Source organism: Strix uralensis, chromosome 5 (genome assembly GCF_047716275.1).
Source record: "Strix uralensis isolate ZFMK-TIS-50842 chromosome 5, bStrUra1, whole genome shotgun sequence".
NCBI classification, from domain to species: Eukaryota; Metazoa; Chordata; class Aves; order Strigiformes; family Strigidae; genus Strix; species Strix uralensis.
The window spans coordinates 32597225-32622485 of record NC_133976.1 but is presented as its reverse complement, the minus strand read 5'-3'; the positions used below and the strand labels follow the sequence as shown (position 1 = coordinate 32622485).

At 39.0% G+C, this 25261-nt stretch overlaps 1 protein-coding gene across 26 annotated transcripts in view; it reads right to left on the bottom strand.

Moving 5' to 3' along the window:
• Positions 1–25261, bottom strand: part of NRCAM (neuronal cell adhesion molecule) — a 165945-nt gene that overhangs the window by 83568 nt on the left and 57116 nt on the right. The window contains exon 3 of one of the 26 annotated variants that reach the window (XM_074870322.1): positions 1326–1378. The exons of the other annotated variants lie outside the window; for them this stretch is intronic. The gene's annotated coding sequence lies outside the window, so the exon portion shown is untranslated. The remainder of the gene's footprint in view (positions 1–1325; positions 1379–25261) is intronic. 26 annotated transcript variants of the gene reach the window in all.

Here is a 25261-nt window from a genome sequence, read left to right as displayed (position 1 = left end):
AAATTGCCTTGCTGCTTATACATCAGAGAAACCATAATATAACTAAGACCAGAAAGTACTCTTTAATCTTTAATATAAAATTAAATTTTGCTGGTTTTTCAATTATCCAGAGACTTAGTACCACTTAAAACTGTGCTTTGTTGTATTCATTTTAATCAAATGTTATTTTAATTGGGTCTGTAAGGACATGTAGAAACTACTGCACCACTGGGAAGAAACTGATTTTTGATCTGTTCTTACATCTCTGAAACCAGCCTGGTTTTCAGTCTCACCTTTAACTTCCCTTCAGGCATTATTCCCCTAGGGTTCCACAGCTTCAACTCCCAATTCAGATCTGCTCCGGTGAATAATGAATCTCAAATCAGTACTTCTGGAAAGCAAGACTTGTGGAAATGGGGATGTCTTAACGAATTTTCCATATGAGCTATGGGAAGGAGTTGAAGCCTAAAGTAGGGCTCCTGGGAAACGCTTCACCAGGCACATGGATGGAGCAAAAGGAAACGGCAACTCTACCCAGCATGTAATTTCACAATTTTTATGAGGGTTGCCACTCTATGCATACACTACAAAATTAGAGTGCCTCCTTACAGAAAGGAGCAAGAAATCAAGGCAGGACCTTAGAGGATGTACTATATCTCTCCCTCCCCCATCTTGATCTCTCCTAAGCATCATTCCTTCTCGAAGACAGACAGATGCTGCCTTTTCTTTCTTCCTAAAAGCTATAAGCTAGCTGGGCACCAGCGGGCTGGTGGAAGAGCTGTTCTCCATACTGCTGAGAGAGTATCTATCTATGAAGAAGGAGGGTGATGGGAAATAAAGTCAATCAAGTAAAAAAAACTCAATCAGACTTTGAATAAGAACAATCTACCTCATACTGAAGTAGAGGCTTTGAGATATGGCTTTTCTTAGCCATAAAATACGAAATTAATTAAACTTGACTCAAGCTGTTTCACTGCAAAGATTTGGTAAGCAGTTCATAATCTTCTAGCCTAAATTACAAGTTAAATTAATAACTATATGCCACAATTAAGTTAGGTTCAATTTGTCCAGACAACATTTAAACTGAAACTAATAACTTCACTCCCTGTCAGAGCAGAATTTAATTTTTTAATCAACTTTCATCTCTAACTGCATGAAAACAATGTTTTTCATATCAAGACAGATATTAAAAGTCTCAAGAATGGGGTGTTTTTGTTGTTTTTTCTTAGTTTTTGGGGGCTCGTTTTTGGTTTTTTGTCATTTGAGATCCTGGAGCAAACTTTTTGCACTGTATTTGATATGGAATTGGATCGAGTTCATGAAAGGGGCTATGACACATTGGTTACCTGTGCAGAAGTCACCAGACAACAATGACCAAGGAAACCCTTGCAAGCTTCCTCTTCCAGAAGGAAAAAGCAGAAAACAGGCATCAACATATTCAGGGCTTGTCAGCAGGGCATAGGAATACTTTTCTTATAACCCTGAATAGCAGAAAAGGGAAAGAGTCTGTGTCTCCTTTAAGATTCGCATCTTAAGGTGTTTTACTTACATTTGAACCAAGAGTGGAACACAAAGGCAACTGACCTGTTTGCACCCCCTATTACTTATTTTAAAATGTTACAGGTTTTCACAGTGCATCATAGGGATCTCTGCATTCACACTCATGTCTCGTTTTTAAGTTTGTAATTCATTATGTAACAGGAGTTGGCTGCTGTAAAAAGGAGCAGTCCTGGAAGCATCCTCCACAAAACCGTGGATGAGGTAAAGTAAGACTTTTTCTCACTCTTCTTTAATCTTGATAGTGGGTTCCCAGCCTTAGGCTTGGTTCAACAAATTACATTGCACTTTGACATATAACACTTGCTGCTGGGTAGTTGCCAGATAAGATAAGAAGATTTCTGCTTAATTAAATCACATTCCTTTTTTCCACAATGGCTGACAATCTTGGCTATTTTTAACATCAGAAGATGTATTCACATCAGTATATGCTGGGAAAAGTGTGATAGACATTTTGCTTAATATCAAAAACCAGAATTTCCAGACATAAAGCCAACAGCTGGCATGACTGAGACACTCTGAACTTCACACATACACTTTCTCACATGGTTAATAAGAGAAAGTTTACCTAAATCACTGCACTGGTTTAGCAGAGATATTGAACGGGGAAAAAAGAAAGAGGAGGGAAAGACTCAAAGATTTTAAAAGGACAGAAGTATAGTTAAAATATTGTTTTAAACAAAATTAACCACTTCTAATGTGTTTGGGTCAAGGCACCTGCACCAAAAAAAGCACCCAGTGAAATCTGAGTTGAGAAAACAAATACAATTAAACATGAACTAACTTGGCTGCTGAGTAGAAATGAAATTAGGCATACAATTGACTTTGCTATTATAAAAGCATTAAGGGCCAGATTAGGAAAGTAGTTTCCTCTTTTTTGCCAGCAATCAATGTAGTCTCTTGATCATCAAAGTACTTTATTAGAAGGTACATTTCAGTACTTAATCTTCCATATATCCTAAACAACTGCAGGTATGAAAAAGGAGGTTCATGGAGACTAGAACAACCACTTTTCTTTGGTTTGCTAGGTAGAGTCACAGAATTATGCAGCTAACTAATTTCCACAAATTAAAACAGAACCTGGCTGAGGGGAAGGGAGGGAATGGAATTAGGGCTATCCATTCACTTGCCATACTCCCTTTTTCGCAAGAGTGGTCCTTACAGTTCTCTCCAACATTGTCTTTCATTTGAGTGAAAAAGTTGGTACTTTATTTAGGGGTGGATTTTTCACACTAGGCTTGCTCTAGCTGTCAAGAAGATATGGAGAGGTCCTGAGCTCTTTTTCTGTTCTTCAGTGCAAGTTCCTGCCCTGTCTCCTTGCATTTAAGAATTGTAGTATCCCCAGTGAGCTACATCAGTTCATTGATCCAAGAGAAAACAAACCTATGCAAGAAGAGATTCGGTTCTGATATGACAGAGATTTCCCAAAACTACCTGTTTTGGATGACAGCATGAAATTAAACAAAGTAAAGCATCACGTGAAATGGTACCCCCAGCCTAAGTCTTCATGAATCTGAGCTGGGAGAACACCATACTGAAGTATTCCCATCACTCTAAGTTGACTCTGTTCCTCCCTAATGAAGCACTGGTGAGGAATACTCTGCAAAGCCAAAGAAAATTACTTCAGAGCAGAGTCAAACATCTGAAAATAGGTATTTATGCACAGTTGTTTTTCTTAATTTTTAAAAATCAAAGAAAGATCCTAGTATCTCTGACTTACTTCATTTGACTCAATGAATGACTCAGTCAACAACATCCATCATGATTTTTCAAATCTCTACAAAATCCATAAAAGTTAAAATATGTTATTCAAAGACAGTCTCCCAGATAGGCTTTCTTTTCACCTACTTTACTATGGGAAAGAATTAACTTTTCAGAATTGCAGATTTACTACATTTCCCAAGGAATTCTGTCATGTTGCCGTCACAGTCTTCAAATTTCATTTATACTTAGATTTTTCATTCAGATTATTAGTTGCTCAATATGACCATTGTTTTGCATTGCCTTCAGCAAGGACCCCATTTCTTCACATCCCTGTAATTCACAGTTATACTTTCTTTTTAAACTCATTTTCACTTTAGCATCCCATTTGCTGATTTTAACAGAATCTTATACCATTCAATCATTTAATGCTTATAGTTATGGAAAAACAAGAGATGGATTTTATTTTGAGGTAACTTGTTAGAATCCTTGCCTCATCTTCAGCAACTTCAAAACACACACAAACAGTCTTTAACATTTTTTTCCTACATTCAAGACAAGACATTGGATAAAACATGACACAGGGATAGTCTGTAAGCAGCAGGCTACCAACAGATTAACTTAACAATGCGAAGGGATGCTAAACTTCCCCCTACTTACTGGACATCTAATTTGGTCTAGAATAGGCTTTGGTAACTTCCAATCCTGTAAGTAATAATTCAGAATTACCTACTTCATCTTAAACCGCATCTCATCTTTGAACTTCTCTTGCCTTCTTTCATGAACAGCAATGGAGATGTGGACTTAACATTCAAAGGCTCTGGAACTGTTCCCTGCTTTCCTCCACAAAAGGAAGCTATTTGTACATACCCCATTTCCCTCTAGATAGTAACACTTTCAGGCTTAAATACATTCAACTGCAGGATACAATAAGCAAAAAATCCTATAGTCCTCTTACCATTAAAAATCCTGCACTAAAATTTTTACCTCATAGAAAAATGATTCCAGATGTAATGATCTGGCTAACAAGAACACTAACTTGAACAGAGTTCTACTCTATTTACATCACTTCACATGCATAGAACTGCACTAATCTCAGTGGAATTATTCCTGACACACATAGGGAAGAAGAGAACAGAAATGGATCTCCCACCCTCATACCCTTTCCTGTGACACATCTGTATCCCAATAGCACAGCAACCTGTAAAGCCCATACTCTTCTTTCACCATGTCTCAGATACATTTTACAGGATGACAGATACATTCATAAATTTCACTGCAGATTTCCATTAAAAAAACTGGCGTTGACATTTCATTTTTACTACCTTTATGATACCTTGTATTTCTTCCTAATGAGTCGCAGTGTTGCTCCTAGTGTAGTCTGTTAAATATGTGACTTTTTAATTCTGAAGAGAAGCACTATATTCTGCAAACTCCGTTAAGTCATGTAAAAAGGAATGTCAAGCCCAAGTAAGGATTTCCCTTACTTTTATATCCACCAAGCTTTTACACTAATTTATTCAAATAAGATATATTTGGTTTATCAGAAGTAAAAAACTTCAAAAGAAGTGTAGGCAACTACCATACATCAACGTTTGCAGTCTCCTGCACAATAATTCTAACATAGTACCATCCTTCACATATTTCACCAGGAGGCATTTTATAAATAAATTCTGTATTAGAAGGCTTTTATTTCTAAAGATAGGAAAAGTAGTTGTATACATAAGTTATATAAATACTTAAATTACAGTTATCTAATTAGCAATACGTGTGTGTGTGTATATATATATATACACACATGCATATACATATATGAAAACAATATTTAGTCTGCCCGGTGACAAATTAGAACTATTTCTCAACTTAATTAGAAACTGTTGCTTTGATGAGTACTCTCCTTTTAAAAAGTACCCTGACTGTGCAGTTTCTATGCTCACTTGCATCTCAAATACATCTTTGGTACAACAGAGTTTTTCCATTTTCACACCAGTTTGCAAATGATACAGAAATCATTAAGTTATCTAAAAGCCAAAGCAGCTGTTAAAAAGGAAACTGAAAAATCATATTTAAGGTATTTCAGAAAAGGGGTGCAGACAAAGGCAAGTACTTCACAGAACACTCCTTAAGTTAATATAATACTTTGGAATGTGACACAGAGGGAGCATTAACCCAAGATTCTCCATCAAATCCTACCGAGTTACATCAGAATTTTAAATCTATTTTTGCTAAATAATCAGTTAAACTGTGTGCCATGTTGAAGTAAGGCTCATAGGGGAATAAACATTTGCAAGAGGTTCTGGCTACGAATTTCATTTCAACTGTTGGTATACTTCTAGAAAGAAAAAAAAAATTAAAAGCACTGTCAATACAAGTAAAATAAGAGAAATACTGCTTTTGACATAAACACTGGTCAAGAGGCAACTTAGTATCTAGATATGTAGGTTATTCCAAAAAGGAGATTTAAAAAATGCATTTCATTCATCTGTGAGAGTGACATTCTTTCAAAAATAAATCAGATGCTGGTTTTGTGCTCAAAGTTTCCTAGCCTTTTCAGGCAGCACCCTGATCGAGCAGCTCACTGCCTCCGCTTCTGCCCAGGCCACACACTGACACTTTTTAGGCAGTGTCGAAGCTTCTCCCTCCCTTTCAGCATGTTGTTGCCTTCAATGGATTTCATTCTTACCTATGTGAGTGAGCACACATGTGCAAACTATCCTTTTTTTCAAATCTGTAGGAATCCTTTATTTGTTTGAGGTTTTCTGGGTGGAAAGGTGTTTTTGAATGGAAAGACATTTAGCTCTGTTTAGCATTGTCACAACAAACAGTAGCTAAGTCTACCGGCATCAAGAAGCTTTATCTGATGGCAATAAATAACCACTTACTTTGTACTCTAAAGGTAGTCAGGTACTTTAAATACAAAAGAAGTACCAACTGCATTACTAACAGTCATAGAAGGATGTTGATAGGCACAAGAACTTTCGTGGAAGCTTTCTACTAAACTAGTTGTAATTTTAAAGATGCTCTACTCAGAAATTCCTAATTTACACATGATCTTACTGAATAAGAATGCAATGAAAAACACATCAACCTTTCTGATGAAAGAAAGTATACTTCTTGAACAGAGGTGAATGCACTCCTCTGGTAGTGAAAGTAGGTAGAGCCTTTCCTTTTGCCACTTGACTGAAATTGAGTGTTGCAGTAAGCAGACACAAAAGGGACTTTCTACTGTTCCCAGAGAGTCTGTCGACCCTTTTCCCAAGCTGTCATGACTTGCTTTAAAGGAATTACAAAACAAGGCAGGGATGAAAGCATTTTGTGAAAAATCAACAGATTCAATTTTTATTGTATTTTGCCAGGCAAAATATTTAATTTCTTCTGTTATTTTGCCACTAGATTAGGTCAGTAATTTACTTACAAAAATCTACTATAAATTTTAACATGAAAAGGATACATCCTCTTTCAAAACAACTTCCTTTTTAATCCATGGCTGCTTTGGTGGCACTTCAAAAACTAATGAATATACTGACAGATGACTGGCTGACAGGTTTCAAAGACATGTTTTTGCTTTCTGTGGCTAAACATTTGACAGTTTTCTTGCAGAAATGTGTTTCCTGAAAAACACTTTATAGAAATTCAACAAAACTGATTTATCCTCCAAAGTTGTAAAAGCCAAAAACCACATGAACTGTAATTATTTTAGAAACTAAGTGGCCATCAACACTTGTATATCCCATCTTTGTTGTTTTGTTCTAGCACTGTACACTGTCATTATCTGTTCTTTCAGCAGTATTAAAAGGCTTTACAAACTGCTGATGCTCAGTCATTTACTCTTCAGTGAAGCCAGAGAGCTTTACAACATTACCGGACCACCTCACATATCAAAAGACACTTAGCTACTGCAAAAGAGGGCTCCTGATGCCAGACAGATGACATTATTGAACTATTACAGTACTCACATCTGCTAATTTTTATAAGACCCACGAGAGTTCAAGAATCCCAAAATAAAATCAAAAGCCTCTGTGGAATAAATATGAGATTAGTATTCTTCAGCATGCAATATTTAACAGGTTTCTGCTTTGGATTGACAGAATCACAGAATCATTCAGGTTGGAAAAGACCCTCGGCATCATCGAGTACAACCATCAGCCCTACTCTACAAAGTTCTCCCCTACACCATATCCCCCAGCATCACATCCAAATGACCCTTAAACACATGCAGGGATGGTGACTCCACCACCTCCCTGGGCAGCCTATTCCACTGCCTGACCACTCTTTCTGTGAAAATTTTTTCCCTAATGTCCAGTCTAAACCTCCCCTGTTGGAGTTTAAAGCCATTCCCTCTTGTTCTATCGCTAATCACCTGTGAGAAGAGACCAGCACCAACCTCTCTACAATGTCCTTTCAGGTAGTTGTAGAGAGTGATGAGGTCTCCCCTTAGCCTTCTCCTCCTCACACTAAACACTCCCAGCTCCTTCAATCGCTCCTCATAGGATTTGTTCTCCAGGCCCTTCACCACCTTCACTGCTCTCCTCTGCACTCGCTCCAGCACCTTGATATCTCTCTCACATTGAGGTGCCCAAAACTGGACACAATACTCCAGGTGTGGCCTCACCAGTGCAGAGTACAGGGGGACTATCACCTCCCTACTTCTGCTGGTCACACTATTTCTAATACAAGCCAGGATGCCGTTGGCTTTCTTGGCCACCCGGGCACACTGCCGGCTCATGTTCAGCTGCTTGTCAGTTAGAACCCCCAGATCCTTCTCTTCCAGACAGCTCCCCAGCCACACCTCCCCAAGCCGGTAGCGATGAATGGGGTTGTTGTGGCCCAAGTGCCTTGTTGAAGCTCATCCCATTAACGTTGGCCCACTGATCCAACCTATCCAAGTCTGTCCGTAGTGCCTCCCTATCCTCATGCAGATCGACACTCCCACTTAACTTGCTGTCATCTGCTAATTTTCTGATGATACACTCTATGTCCTTAACAAGATCATCAATAAAGATGTTGAACAGAAATGGTCCCACACCGAGCCCTGAGGAACACCACTTGTGACCGGCCACCAGCTGGATTTAACTCCATTGACCACCACTGTCTGGGACCGTCCATCCAGCCAGTGCTTGACCCAGCAGACCGTTCGCTCATCCAGGCCATGGGCAGCCAGTTTTTCTATGAGAATCCTATGGGGAACTGTGTCGAATGCTTTTCGAAAATCCAGGTAGATAATATCGACAGCTTTTCCCTCATCCAATAGTCGGGTCATTTTGTCATAGAAGGAGATCAGGTTTGTCAGGCAGGACCTGCCTTTCATAAACCCATGCTGACTACGCCTGATCCCCTGGTTGTCCATTATATGACTTGTAATGGCACTCAAGATGATCTGCTCCATGACCTTCCCTAGCACCGAGGTCAGACTGACAGGTCTATAGTTACCTGGATCCTCCTTTCTGCCTCTCTTGCAGATGGGTGTCACATTTGCCACCCTCCAGTCCAATGGAACCTCCCCAGTTAGCCATGATTTCAGGTAAATCATGGAAAACAGCTTGGTGAGCACATCTGCCAACTCTTTCAGCACCCTTGGGTGTAACCTATCCGGTCCCACAGACTTGTGTGCATCCAAGTGGTGTACCAGGTCTCTGACCACTTCCTCTTTAATTGTGCTGACCTTAAATTCCACAAATCCTGTATAGATTAATCATTTAATAAAAGCTTGACAATGTTGATGCTCCATAGATGCTTTTCCAAATGTAGTATTTTTTCTATTTCACAAAGGATTTACAAGGGTTTCAAAAAAGGCATAACTGGAGAATTTTCATATCACAAATTTTAGATTTCACCTTTTGCAAAAGAGGGAATGCAATCTCTGGCGTTTAATTAGGAGTCTGAACTCACCTGCTACATTTTATTACTCTAAAACTGATCTCAACTGAATTCAAAGTCATACTATAAGCATTTCTTCCCCTCTGATGATAATGCCCACACAGCCTAATCTACTACTTTACTGATCATGTTACAGAGTCAGTGAGATTTTAGCTCAGGTCTGTTCAAAACTGAGGTTATTCTTCCTGCCTCTGCCTAATAAGTTTAGGGTCAAAACTTTTAGTTCTCTGTGCTTAGACTTACATATGCTAGACTAGGTTTCACAAACCCACCTGACAAAACCAGAGATGCTATCCCTAACTCTTCACGAAGTTATACTGGCTTCTGGTCCATCACTATAGGTCTGTGCCCAATTTAATTTCATCGTTAGCATACCATGGGGTCTGTAAGGTTGCAGACAAATGTCCTCTTCCAGCTGGCTCAATTAACAAAGGAATTAACAAGATTTAAACAGGTAAAATATCAAATGAGTGATTTAGTTGACTCTCATAGGAAGGCAATACCCATTAGCAGGGAGAAAGTCAGGCAGGCTGATAGGCTGTAAGATCTTTTGCTGGCTCAGCTCTTTGAAGAACATCTATCTGTCTACACATGAAGCTGAGAAGTCACCATGTTAAAAAGCAAATTACATCAACGCAGGCTGGTGAGCTCCTTCAGCTATTTCCTATTGTGAATGAATGGTGAAGAATTATGACATCATAAAAAGCAATGACTTTGTAACTGCTGTTTAGTGATCATGTCCAAATAAGGGCCAATTGCACTTCCTGTATGAATTGTCACATACTGGTCACAGAAATCTTTTCATGGCCTGTGATGGCCACTCTCCTTTCAAATTAAGCTGAAAAAAGCATAGACATGTTTATATGGATTCTTCTATCTGTGTAGATCAGTAGAGATAAAAAGAGCTTGACAAAAATCAACGAGAAAAGTAAATTAAACAATCTGAACTTAATTCCATCAGTTTTCATATACGATTATGAATGCAATCTCATCACAGACACCCAATGATAATGAATCATATCCCGATTTAGTAATGTCAGTAGGAATTCTGCTGCTAAGTTCAATTAGACATGATTGCTTCCAAACATGTTCCTCAAATCAAACAAGGTTATTATCTGGTTGAGTACAAGTACCAAAGGAGCTACACACCCTGGTACAAAGGGGTGCCTCCTGGCAACAAAATGGAGGTTACTCTGAACTAATGTGCTTTAAATTCAGGAGAGGAGTACAGGTCAAGTAATCTCCTTTCCTGAGGTCTGTGAGAAGAGATCAGGGTGCAACAGAGTGCCTGAGAGCAAAGGTGCTGTGCAAACCACATCTCACAGGCTCCACAAAGAAGCTACTCTCAGACACGTCACAGGCAGTTGTTGTGCTAAACAGACAACGAAGGTAATTGCACCCGTAAGAGGTAAGTGCTGACATCTGTCAAGGTACAAATGCACATACCACATATTGCCTTTATGGTCTGCTTGTGTTCCTGAGTCTGTATTCTCTGTAACCTTTCTCTCATATGTTCACTTCTCTGTGCAACATCTCTTCTTCTTGAAGGTTCCCTGCAGCCCTAAAGGCAACATCTATAGCCTACAGCAGAGACTTCCCCTGAACAACAGGTGTAGGAAGAAGAGCAGAAGCTTTGCATGAAGAGATGTGGTGCTGCAGCTGCGAGAAGAATCATGGGTGCAGGAACATTTATTGTTACAATCTGTAACTCAGTGTTTGTAGTTATTTGTTTATTTGTATTTCTCCAGGAAAGAAAACCTTGTCCTTGACTAGTTAGGTCACTCATTGCTGGATGCTATGCAACTTGGGGATATTCAATAGCTCGACAATGAAAAACCTGAGAATATCAAATACTGTCTGCGCAAGCCACAAGATACTACTTGAACACCTTGGACCAAAACCAGAAACAACAGACACAGGCTTCCCAGCACTGAACACGATAAGGACATAAGGACCAAGAAGAATTCATATGGTTGGTTTGGGCATCTACGCTCCCTAGTACACTAAACACAAAAGAGACATACTTGTACATGCCATTCACAACGACTAGCAACCTCAGTGAGGAAATGCCTATGACAGCCAACAGAAACTACTGAAAAATTTTAAATTGTGTTTCTCCCAAGAGTTCAAAGTCCTGTTAACATCAGCATGAAATCAGGAATCAGAGCTGAAAACCTGTTATGCAGTCATAAGACCATACCATGACTTTGAGTATGGAAGAAAGATTCAGCAACGCTTTGCACAGTAATGTAGTAATGCTGCTATGGAGTAGGAAGAAATTTGTATGTTAGGCTTTTTCCCATTCAGGTCTAAGCTAGCAAAAGGCCATAATCACAAGACTCGCAGGAGCTTATATTACTCCTGAAGCTGGGCCATTGTGCAGCCCAGAAAACATAAACAACTGCTTCTACAGAGCATATACAGCAAAAAAGTAACAGCAGCACGCTATCTTCCAAAATCTAGGTATCTTCTTGTGTAGGGCTGCTCTCTAATAGGAACCCAATACTCTGATACACTACTTGCTGTTTTCTGCAAATGATCCTTAAGCGCGCTCAGTCTCACTTGGTAAAGAGTAGACACTGCTACAGCATGTTTGTGAGAAGAATAAAACTAAGCATCCTCCTTGGACCTTTAAGTAAAACAGTCAGTTACATAAATGAAAAATACCTTTATTCAGTTTGATATGGCACAATAAACATTCAGAGGTTTAACCACCTTTTTTGTGGCTCTTCCCCTTTTAAGTACTAAAGTTCTTCATATCAAAATGCAATTACTTAAATCCTCTCCAACTTCACCATTCCTCACAGTTCCTCCAAAGACACAGCTTTGAATTAATAAATGGATCTCATTTCAGTTTCAAAATGCATTATCTAAATGTTGCAGTAATGCTGGGAAAACACAAGGATGGTGATGACTCTTTCAGTAAGTATAACACATTTGTTGCTGGTAAATCTTTAATATGATTGTTTCAATAGAATATATGGGCCAAACACTCTTCCCAGTTTTACTTCATACCTATCAGTACTCCTGCAAATTCATACAGGTTACCTGCATGATTTTCACGACAGCAGGATGAAGAATCAGGCTCTCAAAATCCTTTTCATAACGTACTTTTGGGATACCAGTGAACAAGCATCAGACACCTTGAAAGGCCTACTTTGGTTTTAAGAAGAACAGGTGAGGATTCAATTTCCTTATAGTTTAGGCATGAGTTACTAATCACTTCTGCATCAGTGTCAAAAAATGAGTCAATCAAAATGCCCCATCAGCTTTTCTAAACTTGTGTTAATTTTCAACTAACTAAATGAAGCATACTTCTGTAGTGAGCAAACTGATTTTACAAAAACTTCAGCTTAAAAAGCTTACTTCTAAGGTAAGTTAAAAACTGATAGCAGCATACATGTGAAAATGTTGAGAATCACAATTGTATTTCACACCAGATACTGTTTTGGGGGAACTGTGTAAGGAAAGAAACAAGATTTGATTGTTAACATAGAAAAATAACTCTTTTATGGCTCCCCATTAAATCCCACAACCACTTTTAACACCTGCAGGCTGCAGGAGTATTTTGTGTCTTTCCAGTGTTTTATATCAGCTAACTGAATTAATGAACATTTCACTAACCAAGGATCTAAAGTGCTGCATCTAAGATGCTTATACTTTTCCACATTCCTCAACAATCTCATTGTTCAGGAAAAGATCCCAAACGCCCCAAAAAACCAAAATACTATCTTTACTCTTTCAACAGCAAATACTGTGCTGGCTGAATTGAGACATGGAGAAGTACAGTGGAAAAAAAAATGTTTAAATATACTGTAAGAAACTTAATCCATTTACTTAGTATGAACTGAAGTTGTCTGAGGGTGCTGAAGGACCTGGCTGGGGTGCTCGTCAAGACGCTTTCCATCATTTACCAGTAGTCCTAGCTGATGGGGGAGGTCCCAACAGATTGGAAATTGGCCAATGTGACGCCCATCTATAAGAAGGGTCGGAAGGATGATCCAGGAAATTACAGGCCTGTCAGCTTGACGTCGGTGCCCAGGAAGCTGATGGAGCAGCTCATCCTGAGTACCATCACACAACACATGTGGGACAACCAGATGATCAGGCCCAGTCAGCATGGGTTTATGAAAGGCAGGTCCTGCTTGACAAACCTGATCTCCTTCTACGACAGGGCGACCTGCTTATTGGATGAGGGAAAGGCTGTGAATGTAGTTTACCTTGACTTCAGTAAGGCCTTTGACACCGTTTCCCACAGCATTCTCCTGGCAAAACTGGCTGCTCGAGGCTTGGATGATCGCACGCTTTGCTGGGTAAAAAACTGCCTGGATGGCCGGGCCCAAAGAGTTGTGGTGAACGGAGTTAAATCCAGTTGGCGGCCGGTCACGAGTGGTGTCCCCCAGGGCTCGGTTTTGGGGCCACTCCTGCTTAACATCTTTATTGATGATCTAGACGAGGGGATCGAGTGCACCCTCAGTAAGTTTGCAGATGACACCAAGTTGGGTGGGAGTGTTGATCTGCTCGAGGGTAGGGAGGCTCTGCAGAGAGACCTGGACAGGCTGGAGCGATGGGCTAAGGCCAACTGTAGGAGTTTCAATAAGGCCAAATGCCGGGTGCTGCACTTGGGCCACAACAACCCCCAGCAGCGCTACAGGCTTGGGGAGGAGTGGCTGGAGAGCTGCCAGTCAGAGAGGGACCTGGGGGTGTTGATTGACAGCCGGCTGAACAGGAGCCAGCAGTGTGCCCAGGTGGCCAAGAAGGCCAATGGCATCCTGGCTTGTATCAGAAATACCGTGGCCAGCAGGGACAGGGAAGTGATCTTACCCCTGTACTCGGCACTGGTGAGGCCGCACCTCGATTACTGTGTTCAGTTTTGGGCCCCTCACTACAAAAAGGACATTGAATTACTCGAGCGTGTCCAGAGAAGGGCAACGAAGCTGGTGAAGGGTCTGGAGCACATGTCGTACGAGGAGCGGCTGAGGGAACTGGGGTTGTTTAGTCTGGAGAAGAGGAGGCTGAGGGGAGACCTCATCGCCCTCTACAGCTACCTGAAAGGAGGTTGCAGAGAGCTGGGGATGAGTCTCTTTAACCAAGTAACAAGTGATAGGACAAGAGGGAATGGCCTCAAGTTGCACCAGGGAAGGTTTAGACTGGATATTAGGAAGTATTTCTTGACAGAACGGGTTGTTAGGCATTGGAATAGGCTGCCCAGGGAGGTGGTGGAGTCCCCATCCCTGAAGGTGTTTAAGAGTCGGGTTGACATAGCGCTGAGGGATATGGTGTAGTTGGGAATGGTCAGTGTTAGGTTAATGGTTGGACTGGATGATCTACAAGGTCTTTTCCAACCTTGATGATTCTGTGATTCTCTGCAAACACTCCAAGGCAACTAATACTGTCCTCTAAGTATGTGATGAATTTGAAAGAATGGTTTCTGTATGCTATTCCGTATCACCATTCAAGATACAGCTTGATCTCATGACTTTTACAACTGCTTGAAACACATTAACAGGCACAGAATCACAGAATCATGCTATCCTTCTGCATGCTATCCTTCTGCAGTCTGCTGTTCTCAATATGAAGGAGCTTCAATACCTTCAATACCTGTGTAGCCTGAGAGCCACCATTTCATGTAGAGGACTGGAGAAACTTGTCTGAACAAACAAACTAGTAGGAAGGTACGATAGTCGGTGGTAGGTTATTTAAAAAATACCTACAGGGTTTAAATCCTCCTTGCAACATTTTTCTCTTTTCTCTGGCTGGAAAACATCCATTCCTGCCAGCCAAACATCCATTTTCCTTTGAAGTACTTCCTGAGAATTTAATTGCCTGGTAAATTGCCAACAAAACTTTCAAGTTGTAGATCAGCCCTCAGAAACTCCACAGGGAGCAGCCTGTAATACTTAATTCTTCTTTCCACAGTCAGTGAGGAGGGCAGAGTTGCTCTATAGGCCTCCAGCCATAAAAAAAAAAAATCAATTTTTGACTGGACAAAGCTCACTGAGCTAAATACAGCCATATACAGGAGGTAGCAGTTCTCAGCAAACATAATCTGAAGTTCCATTGGAGCAATGCGTTTGAGAACTAGGATAGTTATACAGTTAATCAGTGGATTATCTACATAAGTACTACAACTCAAATTTGAAAATGTTTCACATTTGAAAATGTGTTTCTTATATAATTTAAACTTCTACAGTTATTTAGCCTCTCTTACACAGTTCTTCCATTCTTGGCAGGTCCTTCAAATTGGCTACATACTATGTATTTCAAGTTGGCAAAGTTCAAATGATAACACAACATAAGAAATACAGTGGAGAGGAACATTAAGTTACTAAAATATTTTTTTAGTAACTGAAACAGTTTTAGATTCTCAGTTTCAAACCTTCTCAAAATAAATAATTTTCCATAATAAAGCAAAAGGACTCAAATTTCTTACAAGGCAGGAAATACAAAGATTAAAACAGAGTAATTTCTTTTTAAAGAAAATTCCAAATAACTATAGCAAAAATCCTAAAAGTGCTTACAAAATTTCACAGTAGTGTAAACTGTACCTCATACAGTTCTGGAAACTCTTTTATCTGTCAGGGAAACATAAATTGAGGTAACACTGAACTGCAGTAATGCCTAGGACTGTATGAATAATCTTTTTTTTTCTTGTTTGAAAACAACTGTTTTACAAAAAAAATGTTTACACTAGAATACAGGCTGTTAATCACTCATGACACATTTTATTACGAATATTTTAGTAAATACTTTTTAAATTGCCAATTCAGAAAAATCAAGATTTGTAAACACTAGCTACCGAGACCTGTTAAGGGTGTTGGAATACATTATCACGAAGGGTTAAGCTTAACTGCATTATTTAATTTTTAATTAAAGATATGCTTTTCGCATACAAATTCACACTAAAGATATTACTTCCATAGCTCAACAGTTATTTCTTATATTTTATTTCAGGATCTTCATAGAATTTATTTTCTACTGCTTTTCCCACTTCACTAGAAGGATAGGATAAAGGAGAACAGAGATCAAGAAGAGGATCTCTTAAGTCATAGCCTGAAAAAAAGTATCTTAAAAGTACCTTAAAAATTATGACACTATTGAAAGCTGCATTAAAACAACAACAAAAAAATACTGAATTGTATTTTAACTTTTATTTTAAAGTTCAAATTGTTACCAAATTCTCACTTAGTCTTCCACCAAGAAGTGGACTGACACTAACGTAACAGTTACACAACCTGATGGCCCATTAGGACACATCCACTTTTAATCCTGGGATTCTGTACTACATCTGCTTAGGTTTCTGAGAGTAAAACTAAGCAGTGCAACTTAAGTTTGGAAGTTATATTTTTTAATTTGGTTTGGTAAGCTTTTGATCATGTCTGATGATGTGATATCAATGAGATTTGGAAGTATATACCCAAGGTCAAACAGGATTAAAAAATGGCTCTGAAATGGTCTCATTTCAGGAATAGGACAGGCTGATATCTGCTGAGAATTATAAAATATGTACAGCATCTATTCACCCAAAGGACACTTTGTAGGCCTACAAGCAAGCAAGAAGCACCTTTTACATCTGGTAAAGCCAGTCAGGAAGGAAGAGAGACAGGAAGAGACACACAGAAATAACATGAAAGTCAGGGAGGTTCTCTGATCCATTACTGATTCGGTTTTTGATTTTCCACTGGTACCCACAAAGGAAAAACTATCTTATATTCAAAGAAATCTTGTGGTTTCAAGATTGCATCTCTCTTTCACACACACATGCACAGTAAAATGGGCGCTGTTCACAGTAAAGAGATTTAACAAACTGCCAATTTTCTTACAGGAAAAACCTTTGGCATCTCTCTCTCCCTCGCAGGCATAAAGTCCATTAAGAAGAAACTCTGTGTTAGACTTGTCTTGAATGGAAAGCAGAACCATACACATTGAACACATTACCACTTCTTGTTTATACGAAATCTACGTGTCTACATACTATACCAGAACTCATATGTAATATAGCATGGGTCAGAAATGAAAGACATTGCATTTCTTGAAATACAAAATGAGATTCCTAAAATATACTTTTTAAAATATTCAAAGAACTAAAAATGAGTATTTCATTTGAAAAAAAAAAAAAACCAACAAAAACCAACAAACATTAATAAAGAAACCTGGCACCCATATATTAGAAAACAGTCTGTGGTCTGCTGCTAGACTTATTTTTAATCTTAATCTTCAATTTATAAACAGCTCTGACTACTTTCCTACATATGTATCCTCAGTCAGATTCTTGTATCATCATATGCAGCACCATGGGGTAGCAAGAGATAAAAAGCTCCAAGAATGTCTCAGGCCAGGCTTCAAATGAGGGAAAGTAAACTATCTACTGCAAGTAACACAGATATTTGAGAGACTGTACAAGGAAAGAGAGAAAGGAACCCTTGCCAGTAAAAAATGAAATTAGAATCTGGAAGTAGAAAAACCAGCTTTCTACCAGAAGCAGCAGCCAAGGAAAGGGTCGGGGTTACTGATCACAATACACAAATACGAAACAATGCCTGAACAGCTCACGTTCACCTGTCTGTAGCAAAAAGCTGAACATTACTTATCTGTCCAGCCTTCCCTCCACAGACAGAATCTGTGTTGCTGGGACTAGATTTCTCATTTTTGTAAATCATATTTCAGAAAAGTAGACTAAGTTATGAGAACCCTACTAAAGTTAAATTGTTATGTTAAAATTTGATCTGACCTGCTTGCAGAGGCACACGTAATACAGGCAGCAGAGAAGCAGTTAGTGTACACCAATAGTGCTCCTTCTTATGACAAAAGGGAGCAAGAGATACTAAAGCTGCTTCTTCTCTGTCCCTGCTGAGCCTCTTAAGTGCAAACAGGCCAGATTCCTTAAGCAAAGAAGAAAAGAGCAACATGGACAACTGTCCTGAGATCAGGTACCAGCCACGTCCTCTGAAGACAGTAGGTGTAGGCAAGGAATTAATTCTAGGTGAGGTACATACAGCATTATGCTGGGAGCAGTGCAGAGCATGAGGAATAAATACAAGGAATAAATACTTTGTTACTCTTAACACTTCTATAAATTTGAGAAGATTATCTTCAGATTACTCAGGCTCAGGAAACATGAGCAATTCAGACCCTAGTGAATGGACTGATATTTTTTCCTAGAGATAGAACAAAATATTGTTCAGGATTTGAAGACTGCAGCAAAGCCATGATTAAAGCCCATTCAGTGGAGCAATTACTATTCTTTTCAGCAGTACACCTTCTGTCCATTCTGTGCCTTCCCCTGGTGTTACTATATGTTTCTGGTATAGGGGAACTAACTGACACATGTATTTCTGGGGAGAAAAAGGGGGAAGTTACAACCCACTACTTGTCTTTATTCTATCTTAGGCAGAGATCTAGCTTTGTTAGCCCATTACATCCCCAGCTTCTTAGAAATAAATCTATACATTCTGGATACCTCTTAATGTACAATTTGTAACACTGATAACATGTTGTTTCAGAGATGAACATGTACCTCAATCAATAACACACAAATGACTCTGCTGTCTTAAAACTTTTAGAATATGATTTTGTTGAAATAAATAGTACAAAATTAAAATGAAGTGTTACACTGTATCAGTCACTTAAATATTCATATACATTTAGACAGAATATGGTCCTGTTGCAAAACACTAGAAAAATATTCAGATAATCAAGGGTTATCTATACTCCTCTGCAAAAGGACGTCAGCCTTCAAAAAAGGCTGAAGACCTCCAGATATTAAAATGCATCACATTTGCTGCCTTTATTACATCCATTACATTTCATTGATGCATCCAGAACATCCAGTAATATTACATCTCTTCATTACATTTACTAACTCTTCTATAAATTTACAATAAAACCAAAGAACTGCATCTTCTTTTCTCCTTTTATTATAGACAGTAATAAAAAAGTGACTTAAAAACCAATTTATCCCTCTCCATGTTGAACTGTTTTCCTTCATCCTTTATATCCTGCTGTAATCCATTCCAGTGGTCTTTTCCTAAATGATTTTTTAAGCTCATCTTTTGTCTCATACACTATCACAAGTTTTTCTGAAATCTTGATAATTTTTTTTCATCTTCTTTGTTTATTACTACATGCTCCTGAAAAATATGAGCATGAGCTTAAATGCTGGCAAACCACTCTATAAAAAATTCAGCATTTCCAAGCCTTCCACATGACAGACCCAGGGAAAAAAGATGTATTCTGGGATTTTGTTACGAAAGGTCTTGGTACAATGCTGCAGTCTTTTTCAGTACTATGTTTCTTTGCCTATTTCACACGTTAACATGCTCCATAAAATATTTAGTAAAATTAGACTTTAAACAAGTAAGTATAATGCTTCTCAACAGTATCTTAGTATTTTAGAAAGTATCAAGTCTGGGGGATGCTAAGGCTTTTGTACATTCCCCATACCAATCCCTAAAGTCACAGAGGAATGGGGGCTGCACAAAACACAGAGCCAGACTTCTTCAAGGTGCCCTACAAAAAGCCAAGAGGCGGTAGTCACAAGTTACAGCAAGGAAAAATTCAATCAGACTTAAACAAAAAATTCTCAGAGGAGAGCAGTTAAGGACATACTAAGTTGCCCGAGGAGGCTGCAGAATCTCCACCCTTGGAGATTTAAAAACTGAATGGGACAAAGCCCTGAACAATCTGCTCTGACTCTCTAAAGTTTACCTTGCTTTGAACAGGGGGTTGGACTGAATGACTTCCAGGTCCACCAGAAAACCTCAAAAACTAAATTATTTTATTATTCTACTAGCTGCATAAATTGAAGAGTCTTTAAAGATCAAATTATATATATTTGCCATACAGAGTAGCTGCAATAAGTAAAAGCATGTGTTTAAGTTTCATCTAAGCTTTCACTGAGGCATCATTATTTTATGGGTGGAAAAGTTATTAGCAAAACTATATAAACCTCATTGTCTTCCAAACTTCAGGAGGACTTAAGTCACAACTAAAAGTTACATGCACTCACATAAAAAAATTCTTCAGTTGGAGCTTAAAAATTTTGTTTTTTGTTTTGTTTGGTGAACTTAAGCATTTGCTTTTCTCTGTCAGATCTGTAAAAACAATTTATGGTAACCTGTTTCATCACCTCTCCCCTATCCCCCCCTCCATGTTTCTTTATAAAACAAATATATGCACAAGCTGGTGTTAATATATTAACTGAGAGAAAAGATGGAATCTAGTAGTTGTTCTATAATTAAAGCAGGATCAGCTATAGGGTGTAGTCAACCATTGAGAAACTTTCAACTAAAAAAAGAAAACAACATTTGTGTTAGAGTGCCTTATCTTGGCTTTTGTTTCTATTTCTGTCTAGTGACATATGTATAACAGAAGACATTTGATTGTACCAATTTAAAAGTATGTAACTGACTTCAGCAATGTTTACAATGGTTTAAGTCGCTCCTCTTATTGATCCAGAAAAAGAATACTTCCCAAGTTTCCAATAAATAAATTTTGAGTGGTGAAGTGTTTCCAAGCTCGGGAAGGCTTTCTTACTACTGCACCTGGCCCAAATATTCAAGAACATCTGGTATGAAGTTTTCTTTCTCAGTTTGTACACTCCACAGTATAATATTTTTAAACAAAACTCTTGAACTACAAGCACTCCTAAAAGCTAGCTTTGAAAGACAGAAAAGTCGCAGTCATGGATCTCTGGAAAGCAAAGCTTTGAGATCATTTGGGTATACTAAGATCACTCAGGCACAAACAAACTGAAACACAGGAGTCCCCTCTGAATGTCAAGAAACTTGTTTACTGTGAGGGTGACTGAGCACTGGCACAGGTTGCCCAGGGAGGTTGTGGAGTCTCCATCCTTAGAGATACTCAAAAGCCATCTGGACATGGTCTCAGGCAACCAGCCCAGGGTGGTCCTGCTGGAGCAGGTGGGTTGGACCAGATGATCTCCAGAGGTGCCTTCCAACCTCAACCATTCTGTGATCCTGTAACCATGCATTTTGTTACAAGAGTCAAAACATTTGGAAATAAATATAAGCTAACTGAAAAGCTATTTTAATTATGCATATAAATACTTTATTCTGATAAAAGAAACCTGTACAGTAACAGCAAGGTGCATTAACTTGATTTTCAAAGAATTTCAGCTTTTTGCAATAGTTTCAATATCAAGAAGCTACAGTAACAAAATATTTCTCCTAAAGTGGTCCACTTCATACCAGCAACAGTATATTTAAAAATAAACAATAGCAAGAATGGGTACAACAACATTTTCAAAGGACAAACAATAATCTTAACTTGATTAAGATAATTAGAAAAAAAGAACAGCTGAAAGAAGCAGTGAAATTCATAGGCTGAAGTTTCACAAACAAATGTTTCTGCAGCAGCTCAGTGACCTCCTAGTCCCCGTCCCTTCTACTTACTACTGCCCTCCCTGCTCCTTGTTAGCACTTATGCAGCAACTCTTTTTTGTACTCGCACGTGTTTGAGTGGATGTACAGATAGGCAGATGAGGTAAATTTAAAAAGAATTAAAATTGCCTATCAAAAATTGTGTTCCTTTTTAATTGGATCAATTCCCACTGATTAAACAACTATGCTGTTAATTTAACTGAGGTATCCAAGCACCTAAAATGAGGTAGAATAAATCTGTGTCTTAACGTTTGTGATTGCTGCCTTCTATGTTTCAGTCAGTTGGGATATTAGTGAATGCATAAGCAGCAGGGAGGAAAAATATGGCACTCAGAAATATTACCAAGATCTCTCACCGTTGCTTCTCTCACTGGAAGTTGAAAGCTCAGAAAGCTTTAAAAAAACAGAAAAAATAGAACAAAGACTCATTTAATGTTTCTTTTCCTTTTTTTCTTTCTTTCCCTCCCCTCGTGATGTTAAGTGGAAGAAAAAGCTATAAAATTCTCATTTATGGCATCTTTGGTTGTATTCATGATTACCACAGGAACTGACTCGAATTTGCAGTCATCATCTAGCATGCATGACACATCCTAAGTCATCACCAAGAGTTCTTGTGAAAAGACATCACTAACTGAGCAACCGACGATTATATATTTACCTTATGTGCTGTCCTTTTTTAGCATATTAAAAAAACACGTTGCAAGAGAGCTAAAAAAGGAACATCTGAAGGAAGAGGTCCATTTAATTTAACCAATTTAGGTATGAGGAAATCAGAGATTATAAAGTGAGAAAAAAGCTGGGCAAAACCTAACATCTTATACAAACACTATAATTATCCTAGAAACCATACACTTATTACATTTGAGAAGGCTTTAGTAGAACTAGAGTGGCTGTGATCTCTAAATAAGTTACAACTACTTCTGTTTAAAACTGTTTAGCTGTAAATGACTTTATGAAACACAACAGTTTATTATCACTAAATAAAAGCTTTGGGAGATATTTTTAACATAAATTCGTGCTTTTCCACAAAGAAACTAGCAGTGCTCCCTTTCTACAGACTTTTATTTCCCAATCCATTAAAAATGTCTCTAATTTCTAGAGGGAATTTCTGTCACTTAAAGATACTTACACATACATTCCTGAATAAGAAACCCTTTTCAACCTCTCTTTGCTGGTATTAAGAAACTATACATTACTGAAATATGCTTCTCTTTTCCAGATGATTTCTCCTGTCAAGTTTCCTAAATTTGACTACATGATATTCCAGTCCTGTTAGAATGAGGACATTTTTCGCAAAATTTTACAAGGAATAACGTAAATTTGAAAAATTGTACTTCTGCTACTCTTATTATTACAAATAATTCCTCTGATTCCTACAAATTAAAAGTTTCCTTTCTTCAGTATGTTTATCTTATAGCAAACAGCTGTAAGACACTGTCTCAAACCTTTTTCTGCTTTTATTTTTCATGTCTATCAGCAGGTGTTTTTATTAGTAAGGACATCAAGGTAGAAACATAAACAGTTGCTATATAAAAAATGCTGACAATAGCTATGTTGCTGACTTCACACCACTTAGAATACTTTTGAACTTGACAATGCTTAAATGACTATTCTTCACACTTTTAAATATACACAATTAAAAAAGCCTTATTTTAGAAATACACATGCAAGTCAGCCAAAGCAAAACTGACAATACTATTTTAAACAAAGCTTGAACTGGGGAGACACTGATTTCATGGAGCAACCTTGCCAGCATTACCTGCTGGGACTGAGTCACTCCGAGCAGAACAGACCAGCTAATAGCTGGCTTGGTGGATGACAGGAGAGCAGCAGATGTTGTTTTTCTTGACTTTTGCAAGGCTCTTGACACTGTCTCCCGTAAAATCCCCACAAACAAACTGATGAAGTATGGACTAGACAAATGGACAGTGAGATCGGCTGAAATCTGGCTGAACTGCCGGGCTCAAAGGGTTGTGATCAGCATGAAATCCAGCTGTAGGAAAGTCACTGCTGGTGTACCCCAGGGATCAATACTGGGGCCAGTACCATTTAACCACTTAATTTATGATCTGGATGATGGGACAGAGTGCATCCTCAGAAGTTTGTCGATGACACAAACTGGAAGAAGTTTGTGTACACCAGCTGGTTGCACTGGCATTCAGAGGGACCTCAAAAAGCTGAGTAATAAGCCAACAGGAATCTCATTAAGTTCAACAAAAGGAAATACAAAGTCCTACACCTGGGGAGGAATAACCCCAGGCAGTAGTACAGGATGGGGGATGACCAGCTAGAAAGCAGATTTGCAGAAGACACCTGGGGGTCCTGGTGGACTCCAAATAGACCATGAGCCAGCAATGCACCCTTGAAGCAAGGAAGGCCAACAGCATCTTGGGCTGCATTAGGAAAAATGTTACCAGCAAGTCAAGTGAGATGATCCTTCCCCTCTACTCAGCAGTGGTGAGACATGTCTGGAGTGCTGTGTGCACTTATGGGCTCCCCAGTACAAGAAAAACAGAAGCATCCTAGAGTGAGTGCAGTGAAGGACTACAAAGATGATTAAGGGATTGGAGCATCTGACATATGTGATGAGACTGAAAGAGCTGAGACTCTAGCCTGGAGAAGAAAAGGCTCAGGGAGATCTTGCCAATGTATATAAATACCTGATGGGGGCAGGGGTAAACAACACTTCTCGGTCGTGCCCCATGACAGGGCAAGAGGCAATGGGCACAAATGAAAACAGATGAAATTCCATCTGAACAAAAGAAAGGATTTTTCTACTGTAACGGTGGTTGAGCACTTGAATCAGTTGTCCAAAGAGCAAGCTGCTCCAGCTGACCCTGCTTTCAGCAGAGTGGGGGTTGGACTAGATGATCTCCAGACACCCTTTTCAACCTGAGGTATTCTGTGGTTCTTTGAGGAAGAGACAAAAGGAGGGCAACTACATTTGAGTAGTATGAACTTCAGACTTAACGTCATTTATCTTCTCTGCACAGACCAAGCCTTCAGTAAGATAGAACAGTTCCCTTGCACACCAGTTGCCTATATCTGACTGCATTCTATGAAGGAAAGTTGTTTATTAGACTTAGGAAAAGCTTCATTGTGCAGATACAAGAAAACAAGTTCTTTTTCTCTCCCACAGACTTCCTGATGCCCAAGCCTCTAGGTCTAACCAGTATGAGAACTACCTAACATAGAGATTAAGACAATGTACTTGTTTTCACCAGTCAAATAAATCACTTTATTGTCTATTACAATGCCCATTTGTATCAGCAAACATCCATCACTTTAATGGATTTCTTTGCCTCCTCTCCAGTCAGCACTCAAGCGGTAAACATAGTTTAACCAACACATGCTAATGGGAAATCACCCTTCTTCTTTCGTAATGCCTGTTCTCTCACATCGATATATTGACAGCTTAGTTTTACAGCTGTAGGAAAAATGAGAGGAACCAAGAGAACATCACAGAGAAAAGCTAGAACATCTCACTCATGAGGAGCAGGCACCTGTGCACTGACCCAATTAGACATTCAAATACTTGTCACTTTGGAGCTGGCTGGTTGTCACTCATCCAAGTAGACCCAGGGGACCTATTGTACAGTGGCATTCCCTGACAGGAGAACTGGAGCTATGGAGGCAATGAGGGCACGGTGATGGGGTGCCAGGATCCTGGTGAGCGAGGGCAACCAGCAGCAAAGCCAAAGAACCTCAGAGCTTCCTTAACTTGGTTACCATCCAAAAAGCCTTTC